This window comes from Pleurodeles waltl, chromosome 6 (assembly GCF_031143425.1).
Source record: "Pleurodeles waltl isolate 20211129_DDA chromosome 6, aPleWal1.hap1.20221129, whole genome shotgun sequence".
Classification (NCBI taxonomy): domain Eukaryota; kingdom Metazoa; phylum Chordata; class Amphibia; order Caudata; family Salamandridae; genus Pleurodeles; species Pleurodeles waltl.
In genome coordinates this window covers 963,022,827-963,036,179 of record NC_090445.1, presented here as the reverse complement: position 1 = coordinate 963,036,179, position 13,353 = coordinate 963,022,827, and positions in this window count along the sequence as shown.

The window sequence follows — 13,353 nt, the reverse complement described above, 5'->3', positions numbered from 1 at the left end:
AAACCAAGAATTACAAGAGCAAAGTCACAACACAATGGCTATGATAAGACTTCAATAATGCATAGATCACGAACATGAGAACGGCAACATAAGTATTGCATAGATCAGAGTGCATAGAATTTCATATACATCTCAGTTCAGCATAGCACAATGTCAGTCACTTCTATTTGCGTCAGTCAAAGTGATCACCTAGCCTAACCACTAATTAGCATCAGCATGTTGGACTTCATGCAAAACAATTTGAACACAATTTGGAAAACATCTGACTAAGGTCTCTATTCAAAAATACAGCAGTTGGTACCTAGAAAGGAAAAGCAAACAGACTAATTACATTAGTATTGTCATAATTACCCTCCTCGGAATAAGACAGCATACAGGATCAGTCTTTGTCTTCAGGACATCAGTTAGATCGCCAACAGTTAATTTCATCTACTGGACAGGGGACACTTCCCTCGTAAGGAGGAAAAGTGTAAAGGGCAGTCTATGGATGAATATGGTTTTGTCTAAGTCTCAAATCACCAAACAGAGTGACAGAGTTTCTGGATGCAATCAATATCATTCCCTACCTAATTCCCCCGACTGTTCTGTGTCATGGGTTTTTATCTCTTTTTCACAATACATTCCCCCAAAATTCTACTGGATAATCGCTATACCCCACTATCTTCAACCTATCAAATTATACATTAGGTAATCCAAATTGACACTCCACGATAATTTATAACGTTTTGATTGGTCTTCATAATTGACGTCTTCGTAGGTGGCACATCCGGGGGTTACTTCATTCTTTGGCACGTTCTTCAGGTCATAAGTTCCCTTTTCCATGGTAAAGTGTCCTTGAATGTTTCTAATATTGTTGCAAAACGTATAAAACTTATACTAAAGCAGCTAGCATGCGGATGAGAAAAACTTAGCATTGTTACAAAAAACGAAGAAGAGAAACAAATGCTGGGTTGCCCTTTGCGAGTCAGCACACTGGAAAAACAGAAAAATATGCTTTAATAGGAGAGCTACACAGCAAAAAAATCTTCAACTCATGCTAACTTAAGGCCTATGGGTTTTAATACAAATGCAATATTCGTAAGCGTTAATATATTCAATTAATTATAATGCAAACAATTATTTCTTACAGTCGACATTAGTTTATTGTGCACAATAGTAACTTCACGCTTATAATCGTGTTAAGAATACATTTAAGCAATTAATACTTTATGATCGTTTTATATGCAGCATTGTTAGATATTTATATAAGCATTTTACATCTAATATATGTAATATTTAAACTACGCTCTCTCAGGGGCATTATTTTGGCTATTTTCTGCCCCCCTCGGAGCAGATCGGCCATGTTATTAGGCTGATCTGCCCCCAAAGGGGGAAGAAAACCACTAAACACCAGGAAGTTTTTTACAACACAAGTCAGGAGTGACCCCTTGGGCAAGGGTTGCTCCACGTTATGGAGGCATAATCATGGCCATTTTCTTCCCCACTGGGGACAGATTCGCCATATTTTGGCCTCTCAAAAGGAAAACAGTCCACCACGTTGTGGCATATTGGGGCAAGTACCCTCAATTGTCCCCAAAGGAGGGAGAAAGACCACTAGACAACAGGGGTTACTTTTTGGTAGAAGTGGGGCTGCCAGGCATGGGCATGGGCATGCCCATGCCCCAACCCTCATAGGCAAAAAGAACAGATGACGGACGGAAGGCTGAACAAGGCAAACATTAACATCCAGTCACAGATCTGGGTTTAATCCATATTTTTTTTGCTCACCATGCCACCCCAGTTTGGACCCAGTCATATGCAAATCAGTCTTGACCCTGCTCCCCATGGGAAAAGTCAAACCCAAACTGCCAGGCAAAGACCTCCCTGATAGCACCCATCAAATTCTTTGATCGTTTGTCCAGACTGAGCAAAAGGACGTTACCATAATCCAATCTGGACAGGACAAGGGCCAAGATAGCTGTGATTCTCCATTGTTTTTTAATATAGGGAAAAAAAAATTCAGTTTCTTCAAGATCCACATACAGCTTTTAACGGTCTGTTTGACCTGGGGGTTGAAAGATAAACGGTCATCAAAAAGTAGTCCTAAATTCCTGGAGGTGGAACCCGGAGTAGGGGGGTGCCACACTCTTTAGGCCACCAGCTCGGAGACCACTGTTCCCTGCTAATACCAAAGCAGAGAATCTCAGTTTTTTCACAATTCAGTTTTAGCCAGTTGGCCTTCATCCAACTATTTACAGCTAACATACAGGTGTTAGAACGAGCCGCAACTTCCCCCACGTTTTTATTGATAGGAATGATAAGTTGTGTGTCATCTGTGTAGGAGGTAGGGATGAAGCCAAAGGAGTGTATTAATCCTCCAAAGGGGCAACATAAACATGAAATAGAGTAGGGCTGAGAGACGAGCCCTGCGGAACCACACATGGCAAAAGATAAGCAGGGGATCTGAAGTCTCCACTGCTTACCGTAGACAACCTATTGGTTAGGAAGGATTCAAGAAGCTTGAAGGCTTGATCCCTGACACCAATATGATATAGTCGTTCTAACAAAATATGGGGTGCTATGGCATCAAATGCTGCTGACAAATCCAGCAAAACCAGAAAGACACCCTGGCCCTCATCTACCAATCTGCGAATGGTATCTGATGAAGAAATGAGAGCAGATTCTGTGCTGTGGGATTTCCGGAATCCATGTTGAGAGACATCTAAGCCCCCTGATTCTAGCAAGAAATTGACCAGTTCTTTATTAATATATTTTTCAAAAATTTTGGCCAGGAAATGAAGCAAAGCTATGGGGCGTAAATTGGTTAGGTCATCATTCTTTCCAGTTTCCTTTTTTTTTAGGGGGATAGTGATGGTCTCTTTCCATGCATTTGGGTATATGCTGGTTGTAAGAACCTCCTGAAAAATGGCGACTAACGCGGATGCTGCCAAATCTGGGACCAATTGAAGAATGGCAGGGGGGCAGGGATCTAACGGGGAGCCTGATTTACATTCATGGATCAGCTTACAGATTACATCATGAGATGGAATTTTGAACTTAGAAAGTAGTTGAGGGTTATCGAGGGTGGCAGTGAGTGAAGCAGAGGGGAGCATCGACGTAGCATCCATAAGAAAAGAGTTCCCCTAAGCTTTGCCAGAAATTAAGCTTGAGTGAATGTTTAAAATTTTACTTTAATTTTTTTTAGCTATTTTGTTGTAGAAATCCTGAGAGTTCTCCAACTCAGGCGTACCAAGGGGAGTAGTAAGTTAATAACTTTAAACAACTCTCTAGAGAATTTGGCCGCCTCTCTAATTCTTAAAGAATAGTAATCTGATTTAGCCACACAGCAAGCCTCTTTTTAGGTTTTTAGAGCAAATTTTAAATTCTGAAGGCTTGACAGGGATCCCCGGTGGAGACTGGTAAGGTGAACTTTGAAATGTCTCTCTAATCACAAATAGACTTTTTACAACTGTTAGCTGTTCAGAATGTTCAGGACCCTTATTAAAACATATGTATTTAAACTTGAGTCTCCAAATTAGCTTGTTTCATCCAAATTACTAGCATCATGGTTGAATCTCTCTTTTTAACAACGAGCAATATCTTTTGTCAGATTCGTGTGTTGTTCTCCATGGACCATCCCTTTGCATTTGCCTAGTCCCTTGCTTTATCTCAATGGAAGTTGCTGTACTCCAAAAAATATGTTCCAAACTCCATCTATTTGCACATGAAGGTATAGTGCTTGTAGGTGGTATTTTCACCTATTCATATTATACACATACTGTATGTTTGTACATGTTGCAAATGGTGTTCATTTTCACTGTAGTAATTTAAATAGGTATGTGTAGCCCACTTTTTAATGATGATTTTCAATGGTGTTAGCAAATGACTACAACTACCATGATGCCCTGTTCTTATCTCTGGAAAACAATAGTGCAATGCAACGTTGCTCAACCTCCCTTTTCTTTCATATATGCACAAATGTCAAAGTTTTATGTATTTGTCATTCACCATTGTGTGCTATATATGAAAATTGAATATGCTGTGTTGATCCACCATGTTGTCACCTTCTTCTTACTCAATTGAATTGATCTACTTGCTGGCATAACTCATACTTTGTTGATTCAAATGTTTCCAATTTTGTTTTGTGGCATGATGAATATAAGTAGTATTGATACACAATTTACTTTGCAGTGTTCCTATGTTGACCAATGCCATTGATGATAAGAAGTTGTACCATAGTTTGTTATTGAGGCTGCTAGGCCTTGAAATGGCTCAGCTCTCACATTTCCTCTCTACTGTGTTGAGTTACAAGTCTGGTACACGTAACATACACGTTCTAAATAACTTTATACATTTCAGGACATCTCTCCATTATTGTTACTGAAGTTTGCATCTGTGTAAATTACCCTGCATGTGTAAAAAGTTAAAAATCACAGAAAGACCTAATCATCCCATTAATTATATTTTTCTTTTATTTAGGCTGTTTCATTTGTAGCTGAAGACACATTTGAGGTACAATACAAACCTTTAATTCCATTTTTTTAATCAACACCCAGGACAGGGAACCACTGTTTGCAACAGAAGATACATCCACCCCAGACCAGGATCAAGTCTTCAGTGTGGACAACACTCCTGCAAATCCGGAGGATGTGGACATGCCAAGTCCATTTGGTTTGTCTGGGCACAGGACTCCGTTGATTTACACTTGGCCCACACCTACACATCCCACCTGAGCTGCTATAACACTACAGCCTTAGGATACCACCACTTCCTTTGTTCAAAGGAATATAACACCCATCTCATGCCCTCGGTCCTGCCTACTGTTGAGCAACCACGGCCACCACCCCATTCGTGCCAGGACCCCGTGGGATGGGCCATACTGCCTCAAGGGCACATGGTGGTGGTCGTGGGAGGGAATCAGCAAAGTGAGGTCACTGGCATAATTGTCCCCCAGACCGCCATTGACCGAGTGTTGGGAGCCCTACAACAGTCCCAAGATGTGATGGACAAGGTCCTAACAGAGATCCAGGACATTAAGCAGAGAGAGCGCATTGTTGAGATGCAAAATTACAACTCGAGTTTGTGCTCCTTGACTGTGGTGATGTTTGACCTCTATCAACATATGGGTAGGGCTTTTCCTGTATCTTCAACACCTGTCTATGGTCCTTCAACATCAGGCCAAAATACACATACCTCAGCTTCAGATTTGGAATCCCTGCCACAAACCCACCCCAGTCCCTGCACCTGTCCCCCCCCACCCCCCAAGAGGGTACGTTCATCAGGACCACAAGGAGAGGATGGCAAGGTCTCCACCACCATTCCAATAGATGCTGAACTTAATTTCCTCAAGTGTGTGTCTACCATTCACTCTGTTGGCTTGTTCATGGACACATTTACCTGTCTTGAGGACAGTTGTATTTTGTACATTGGACTCCTAACAATTTTTGCTCAACAAATATAATTTCATCCACCAAAATGGGCTTTGTTTTTTTTATTGTTGTTCTTTTTCATTCTGATTTCTAATATATTGCACTCATTAAATGTTTTTCAAAATAAATTCACATAACACAAAGTCAAAGATTGGTGTAGTATTTATTTTGGTAATTTCTTTTCGAAGTCTTCCATGCACCATTATTTTTTAAACCTGTCAACCAATATGATTCAAAAACAGATAATAGCTACCTACTTGATTATTTGTTTGTCATTAAAAAATACAGAAAAAGAAACAATGAAATCTCAATGTATTGATGTTATACATTTGAAGGTAACAAGTTTTTGACAAAATTAAAGATGATTTCACAAACCATGTGTAACGTAAACAGTCTGTGCCATTTAGCAATTGACACTCCGGAACCTTGACAGCATTGAAGAAAGGGAAAATGTCATAAAACCAAATTAAACAGACAAAGTACTATTGATTCATGACCTCAGCGGGAGCCACACATCTTTCCCTCACTAGGAACGCCGCATCAATAAAACCAATAGTCATTATCATGACAGTAACAAAATTTGAGGCAACATGCCCATTTCAGTACACTGCGGCAGTATATGGTGGAATGTCACAACCACCTTTCAGTGGTGTGCTACAAAAAGTTCTTTCAGCTATTAGGAGACACATCAACTGCTTTATACACTGAACACAAATTAAATATTTAGCCAATGTGAAGGGAGATCAGTATGCTATGGCTTGACATATATAATTGGTTAGAGCAAGTTAAGCAGCACATATTGCCTTCGTGGCAACATCTAACAGAAAACAGGTCTGATACAATCTCAAAAACTTCCATTCAACCACCATCGCTCTTGCCTATGGCACCATCGATGCAAGTGAAGATTCATGGTGGTGACAGTGGCTCATCTGTGGTCTTCTGTATATGGGATCGCCAATATCTAAATAGAATGGGCGGACCACGAAGGCGACGGATGGGAAATCCAACAGAAAATCAACTGCGGGACTGTTACTGCCAAGATCTAAATCAGGCCCATAGTTTGGTTTCTCTGTAGAAATTGCATTAAACTTTGCTACTTCTCGTCTAAAGTTATAAGTACTAATATCTGTATATTGTTCCTTTACACCTGAACCTAACAAATCCTCATTTTGGCCAGACGGCACTTTAGGACCAAATAAATGGAAATGAATATCTTCACAAATATTTCCAACCTGTGATACTGCACCATACAGACGTTTTGTTCATTTCTCCTACACACACAGTGCCAGACTTTTTACAAAATAAAATCTTCTAACTAAATTTCACATTTTTTAAGGATGAACAGCCAACATTCTAAAATTATGAAATGTACTTTTGCACACTTTCCTGGCTAGACATACCAATGAGTGTACTTGTAAATTAGAATATACCCTCAATTTTCATGAGACTAATGTTTGTAGCATTGGAACTCCAGCTTCATACTTTTAGATGGAAAGAGACATAAAAAGTTCTTAATGTATCAATTGATTATGACAAATACTACTGCACTGTCACTTATACACATGGCTATATATCTACGCCTTCCCTGTACTTCTTCAGGTATCCATCCCTCTACATTTCTAGGAACCATCTCCTCTTTTGCAATTTGAGTACTGTCTTTTACTTCATAGCTTCAACAAGTTGTTTCAACCGCATGCACTAATGCGTCCTGTTGTATGTAGCTTTCTTCATTAAAGAAAGCCTCAGTACTAGACGTATGCTTCCATTCTCATTAGAAAATTTGTCAAAAAAGACTTTTAATAATAAGCCCTTTTTTACTTCTTTTCTTCATAGATAACACTGTTTTATCCCAGTGTTCTCATTCGGTTTAGTATCAAGATAAATAGTTTGCGCTTATCAACCGCACTCTCAATATAATGTTTTTGTTTCAGTGCTGCCCATCTCCCCTTATCCTCTTCATGTTTGGTCCCAAATTCTGTATTACCTTACTTCAAAAAATTCTCACTCGTATTTCTTTACATTGTTTTTGCCTCCTTGTCAAATTACTTTTTTTATAAAAAATTTCACTTTCACTTTGACGTTCTCCTTCTCTGTTGTGAACCAACTGTAAGCCTTGCTTTTATTTGAAACTTTTTCAGTATTTTATATTTTCCCATACACAGGTTTAACAAACTTGTTAGTCCTCTTACCGGCAGCTCTTTTTTTCCAGTACATTCTCCGCATCTTTTTTAATCTCCATTTTTAGCAGATAGTACTCTTTCCTCTTTTTTTCTCCTTTGAATCGTTCTCAGCATTGTAAATCCTCCTCTTTAAACACAAGTACATATCCGAAAACCAAATATAAAATACACTCAACTTTATATGACATACTAGTAGATTACATACTATAAGCAAATAAGTAGCTACAGAAGGGTTTACATCAATTTGTAATATGCTGTATAAGGTTCTAAATATAGATATAGAAATGGGTATAGAAGTGGCTATACAGGTGAGTGACTGGATGTGTAAGCGGTTGAGTGGATATGTAAGTAAGTTTATCAGTGCCTGTAAGGGTATGTCACTGAATGTGTAAGTAACTGTGTGGGTTCATGACTTGGTATATTAGTGACTGTATGGGTGTCTAAATGGCTATGTAAGTATCTGTATGGATTGCCAACTGACTGTGTTGAAGGGTGTTTGGGCATGCAACTGTGTGTGCAAGTGGCTTCAATAGTGGATACATAAGTGCTATGTGAGTATGTGAGTGGATGTATAAGTGCCTCTGTCGCTGTCTGACTGGGTTTGTGAGTGGGAGTATAGTTTTATAAGTAGGTACATGAGTGGCTGTAAGGGTGGGTGACTGGGTGTATAACTGGGTGTATGGGTATGTAAGTGGGTGTGTAACTGACTTCCTGACTACTGAGTACTTGATTGGCAGTATGAGTGTGTAAGTGGGTGTGACAGTATCTATATGGGTGTGTGTCTGAATATGTAACTGGGCGTAGAGGAGAGTGAATGGTTTTATGGATGTGTGACTAAGTGTGTCAGTCACTGTCTGGCTATATAAGTGATGTGCACATAAGTGCTTCTGTGGGAGTGTAACTGGGAGTATAACTATCTGCCTGCCAAACTGTGTGAGTGCGTGCAAATTAAATACTATTTAATTACACATTATAAGCAATCACCCATATCTAATTTCAATCACACTCAATCTTACTGCCTTAATAAAACAACTGTATTATCTTATACCAATTCCTATTTCTTCGTTGCTGCTCACGATATTTTTAATTAATGTTGGCATTTATCTCCCCTTCTTTTTTGCCTTTTCCTGCAGTGCCTGGAAGTTGCAAATTTTCTTTCAGCTTACGTACACTTATATTTTTTTTAATATACTTTTTTATAGTACAACCTAATTAACATACCTGAAAATGTTCTATGTTGTTTTCCAGCTTTTATTGTACTAGCTTTTAATATATGCTTTCCACTGCAAATCTCAAGTCAGAAATCTCTTAATTCTCTTCCATTCTCATTACAAAAGTACCAACAATGTCCACTGTGCTCTCACTCATACTCCCATACTTAGCAAATCATAGAGTTCCTTTCATCTTTTATTTTTGCTATACCACTTCTCAGAGGTCACTATTTTTTAACGCGTTCTTGCTTTCCTGTGAAGAAGCCCAATTTGGTTGTTTTTTGGGTAGATCCACGGATCTTCTTTGGTACTCAACGTGGCCCTTCGTGTAACTCTGCAGTTGATCCATATGAAAGCCCATAAAACTATTTAACAATATGCTGTTAATGCTTTTCATTTATATTTTTTTCAAAAAGATGTCACAAAATATACACCCTACTAAGCAATTTTTGTACACCAGCATGCTTTTCAGTTTCAGGCTACAGTCTCTTTTAACATAACTTCTTTAATTTCTCCAAAGCCAATCACAGAGTTGGTTACTTTTCTTCTTAAAGTCCGTACCTAATGTTGGTTCCCAGTGCATCTCCACCATCCAATGAAATATCCTCTTTTATATTTTAGGTGTTGTCCTCCATGTTAACTGCCTTTCATCTTGAAAACTGTCTCATTCTACTGCAGCCTTTCACTGTGTGCACTTCCTGCTTGTCTCCAAAATGGTTAGAGTTTGGATTGTGGGCCATAGTTTTGTGTTTTGCGCCAGAGATAGTGCTAGAAAAAGTGGCGTTGACAGGACCTAGGTTTACCTAATATAGACATTACTTGGGTTGGCCAGTGACGGTTAAAGTAGCATCAATTGTTGCCTTTGGTTGAAAGCATTGCAGATTGCCAACATTCAGGCCTCATGATTATGCACTGTGGCGGCAATGATCTAGGCACAATTACTGGGAAAAGACTTGAAATCCCAATGAAGGATACATTTGTTAAATTAATGACACTGTTCCCACATACTGCCATGGTGTTTTCAACATTTGCCAAAGACAGAAGTGGCAGTGGTCAACCAAATTTTGCACAAAGATAGAGAAATCCAGGAATCAAGTTAATAAAATTGTTTATGCATTCCTCTGAGACTACAACATGGGCTCTAAAAACCACAATAGTTTAGGCTTTGAGATGGAAGGAATATATTTCGAAAAGACGGAGTCCATTATATAGACGGAGAAAACGCGGTGTTCCTCAACAACATAAAAGACCGCATTCTGATCCATATGTAATTATCATCTACACATTATAAACACAAAAGCTCTTTTTAGAGCCAAGCTTTCTCCCAAAGACAGGTTCCATTTGTTTTCAAATGCTTTTATAAAATTTCTCACTCAGATCTGCGGATCCATTGTGTATCCCTAAGCAGCACACATTCAGTACAGAACAACATCACATTTTGAATCCCTGATGGTTCAGCAGATCCGTTTCCAACCAAAAGCATACATTCTATACTAAATAACAATACAATTCATATAGTGGGTGTGTGAATAGGTGAGTGAGTGGCTGTGTGGGTTTGTGAGATAGGGGGTTAGAGTCTGTGTCGGTATGTGAATGGGTGTGTGAATGGCTATATGGGTGTGTGAGTGGCTGTGTGGGTGTGTGAGTGGGTGTTTTGAGTGGTTTTGTAGGTCTGTACGTGAGTGTATTTGTGGCTCTATGGGTGTGTGAGTGGTTTTGTAGGTGTGTGAATGTGTGAAGGTCAGTGTGAGTATTTTTTGGGTCTATGAGTGGGTGTATGTTTGTGTGAGTGAATATGTGAGTGGCTGTATGGGAATGTGAGTGGTTGTGTGGGTGTGTAAGTGAGTGTGTGAGTGTGTGAATGGGTGTGTGAGTGGGTGTGTCAGTGCCTGTGTGGGTCTGAGAGCAGGTGCAGTAGTAGTTTTGTGAGTGTGTGAGTGGATGTGTAAGTGTGTGAATGGGTGGGTGGGTGAATGGCTGTGTAAGCATGTCGGTGGGAGTGGGTATGTGAGTGAGTGAATGGGCTGGGAACTGGGTGTGTGAGTGTGTGAATGAGTATGTGAGTGGGTGTGTGAGTGTGTGAATGTGTGTATGTGTGGCTGTGTGGCTGTGTGGGTGTGTGAGTGTTTGTGTGTATGGTTTTAGAGGCCTGTGAGTGGCTGTTTTAGTGGCTGTATGGCTGTGTGAGTGTTATGTGAGTTTGTAACTGGGTGTATAAGTGTGTGAATGAGTGAGTTTAGGAGTATTTCTTTGGGTCTGAGAGTGGGTGTGTGAGTGGCTGTATGGGTGTGTGAGTGGGTGTGTTAATGGGTGTGTGAGTAGGTGTGTGAGTGGTTCTCCGAGTGGTTTGGTAGGTCTGAGTGTGTGTGTGTTGCTGGCTGTATGGGTGTGTGAATGAATGGGTCAGGGGTTGTGTGGGTGTATGAGTGGGTGTTTGAGTGGCTCTGTGGGGGTGTGAGTGGTTCTCTGGGTCTGTGAGTGAATGTATCAGTGACTGAATGGGTGTGTGAGACGGTTTCTTAGAGACTGTAAGGGTGTGTGAATGGGTGTGTGAGTGTATGTATGGATGCGTCAGTGGACAGCAGAGTGGTAGTGTGGGGGTGTAAGAAAGCATGTAAGTGGGTCTGTGAGTGGGTGTATTTTTTTTTATTGAGATATAGGTCAGTAGCTCCTGCACGGATTTACACTGGGGTGTCACACTGAGTGCCGATGGAGATCTATGGATCCTCGCATGTGTAAAGGAATGTTTTGGGGCAATTTCTTGCTGATAACGGGTCCCTTACAGGGCCGTCCATCACTCCCATGTGGTCAGGGTACCTCTACCCTGACCCCTTCTATCACTGTCAAGTTTTATTTTTACCACCGGGACTGTGTCCTATTGCAGAAAATGGTGGTCGCAACTTCCCTGTCAGGTTGCACCCAGTCAATTAGAGCATTGCTGTTGGCACGTAGATCCACAGATCCACCGTGGTAGATCGATGGTGATTCTGTGTCCCTAAATATACATAAATCTTTTTTTAATAACTCTAAAACTGCTGAACAGATTCACACCAAGTTACAAAAAATACTCTTTCTGGGCCAAGATCTAGCTTTCTGCCAAATTTAGTGTAATTCCATTCAGCAGTTTGAGGTATAATTGTGTTCAAAATCTCTATGGGAAACTGCATGAGGAAAATGTATTTTAGGATCACCCCTTTTTCTTGGCTGCCACTTCACGTGTCGCCCCGAAACTTTCCAGACAGCAACTGTCCTGACTGACACACAAATTTAGAAAATGTTGTAAAGATCAGCCCCAAAATTGTTAGCAAAACAAAAAATGCTTTTCCTATGGAAACTAGGTTCTAACTATGCTTACTGGCAACCATCCCTCGGTGCCCTTACATACACTGCAGTGATTACTGAAGAGCACGTAAGGGTGCTGAGGGGTTGACACTGAGTGTTTTGGTTTCTAAACAGGGATGCAAGATGGAGCAGCCCCTCTATGTTTAAACTTTAATCTGCAGTGACTTTTAAACATAGAGGTCTGCTTCTTCTTCCAGCCCTGCTTTAGAAAAAACAATCACTGGAAATTAATTCATCTGGCAGAACAGCTGAATTTCTCAGTAATTCTACATTACAAGAGTAAATTGCAAAATGTATCTGATTCTGCTGGCAAAATCAAAAATTCCACCCAGGCCAAATATATATATGGTTGTCGCCACTGTGTAGTTATATTTACTTCTGTATTTCAAAAGGAAATTCCTTTTTGTCTTGCTAATAACTTTGGTGCCATTTGACAAACCTTCAAAAAACCTTTCAAAAAATGCTCTTTTTCACTTCGTTTGTAGGTCTGTCAAGTGGGGGGAGCAGTAAAAAGGTGAGGGGGTCCCAAACACAAAATCCCCATGTAATTTCCATAGGGATTTTGTAAAAAGGGCTACAGCAAAAACGGCTGAACAAAATTACACCAAATTTGTCAGAAAGGTTGATTTCAGTCGAGAAAGCAAACTTTTTGTGATTTGGTGTAAATCTGTTAAGTAGTTTAGGATAAATGAAGGTACAGTAATATTTGTATATCTGGATGTTTGGGTTCGAGGGACTCTTGCAATAGTCCCACGAGCTCACCTTAAACAAATACAGCATTCTGATTGGCTAATGGGATTTTTTTTCCCTTGGGCCATCTTTCTCCTATGGGAGTAAGGCTCCACTGGGACCAAGCACATTGATTGGCTGGCCGCAACATGAACAAAAATGTTGTGGCATACATTATAGGATTCAGGCACATAGGGTCTCATTATGAGTTTGACTGGTGGTGGAGGCCGCCCACCAAACTGTTCCCGCCATCAGGCTGCCTGTGCAGCCTGAACCCCACTGGCCTTATTAGGAGTTCACCACAGGGCCGGTGGGTGAAAACAGAGTTTCCAACTGAACAGGGCCTTAACATTGCAGCTGGATCCTACTGAAGCCAGCTGCAACTGTGGTGGTGCGGCGGGAGCCGCAGCACCCGTCGCTCACTCCACTGCCCATAATTCGAGCAGTGGAAAGCGCGATGTGGCTGTGCATGGGGGCACCTGC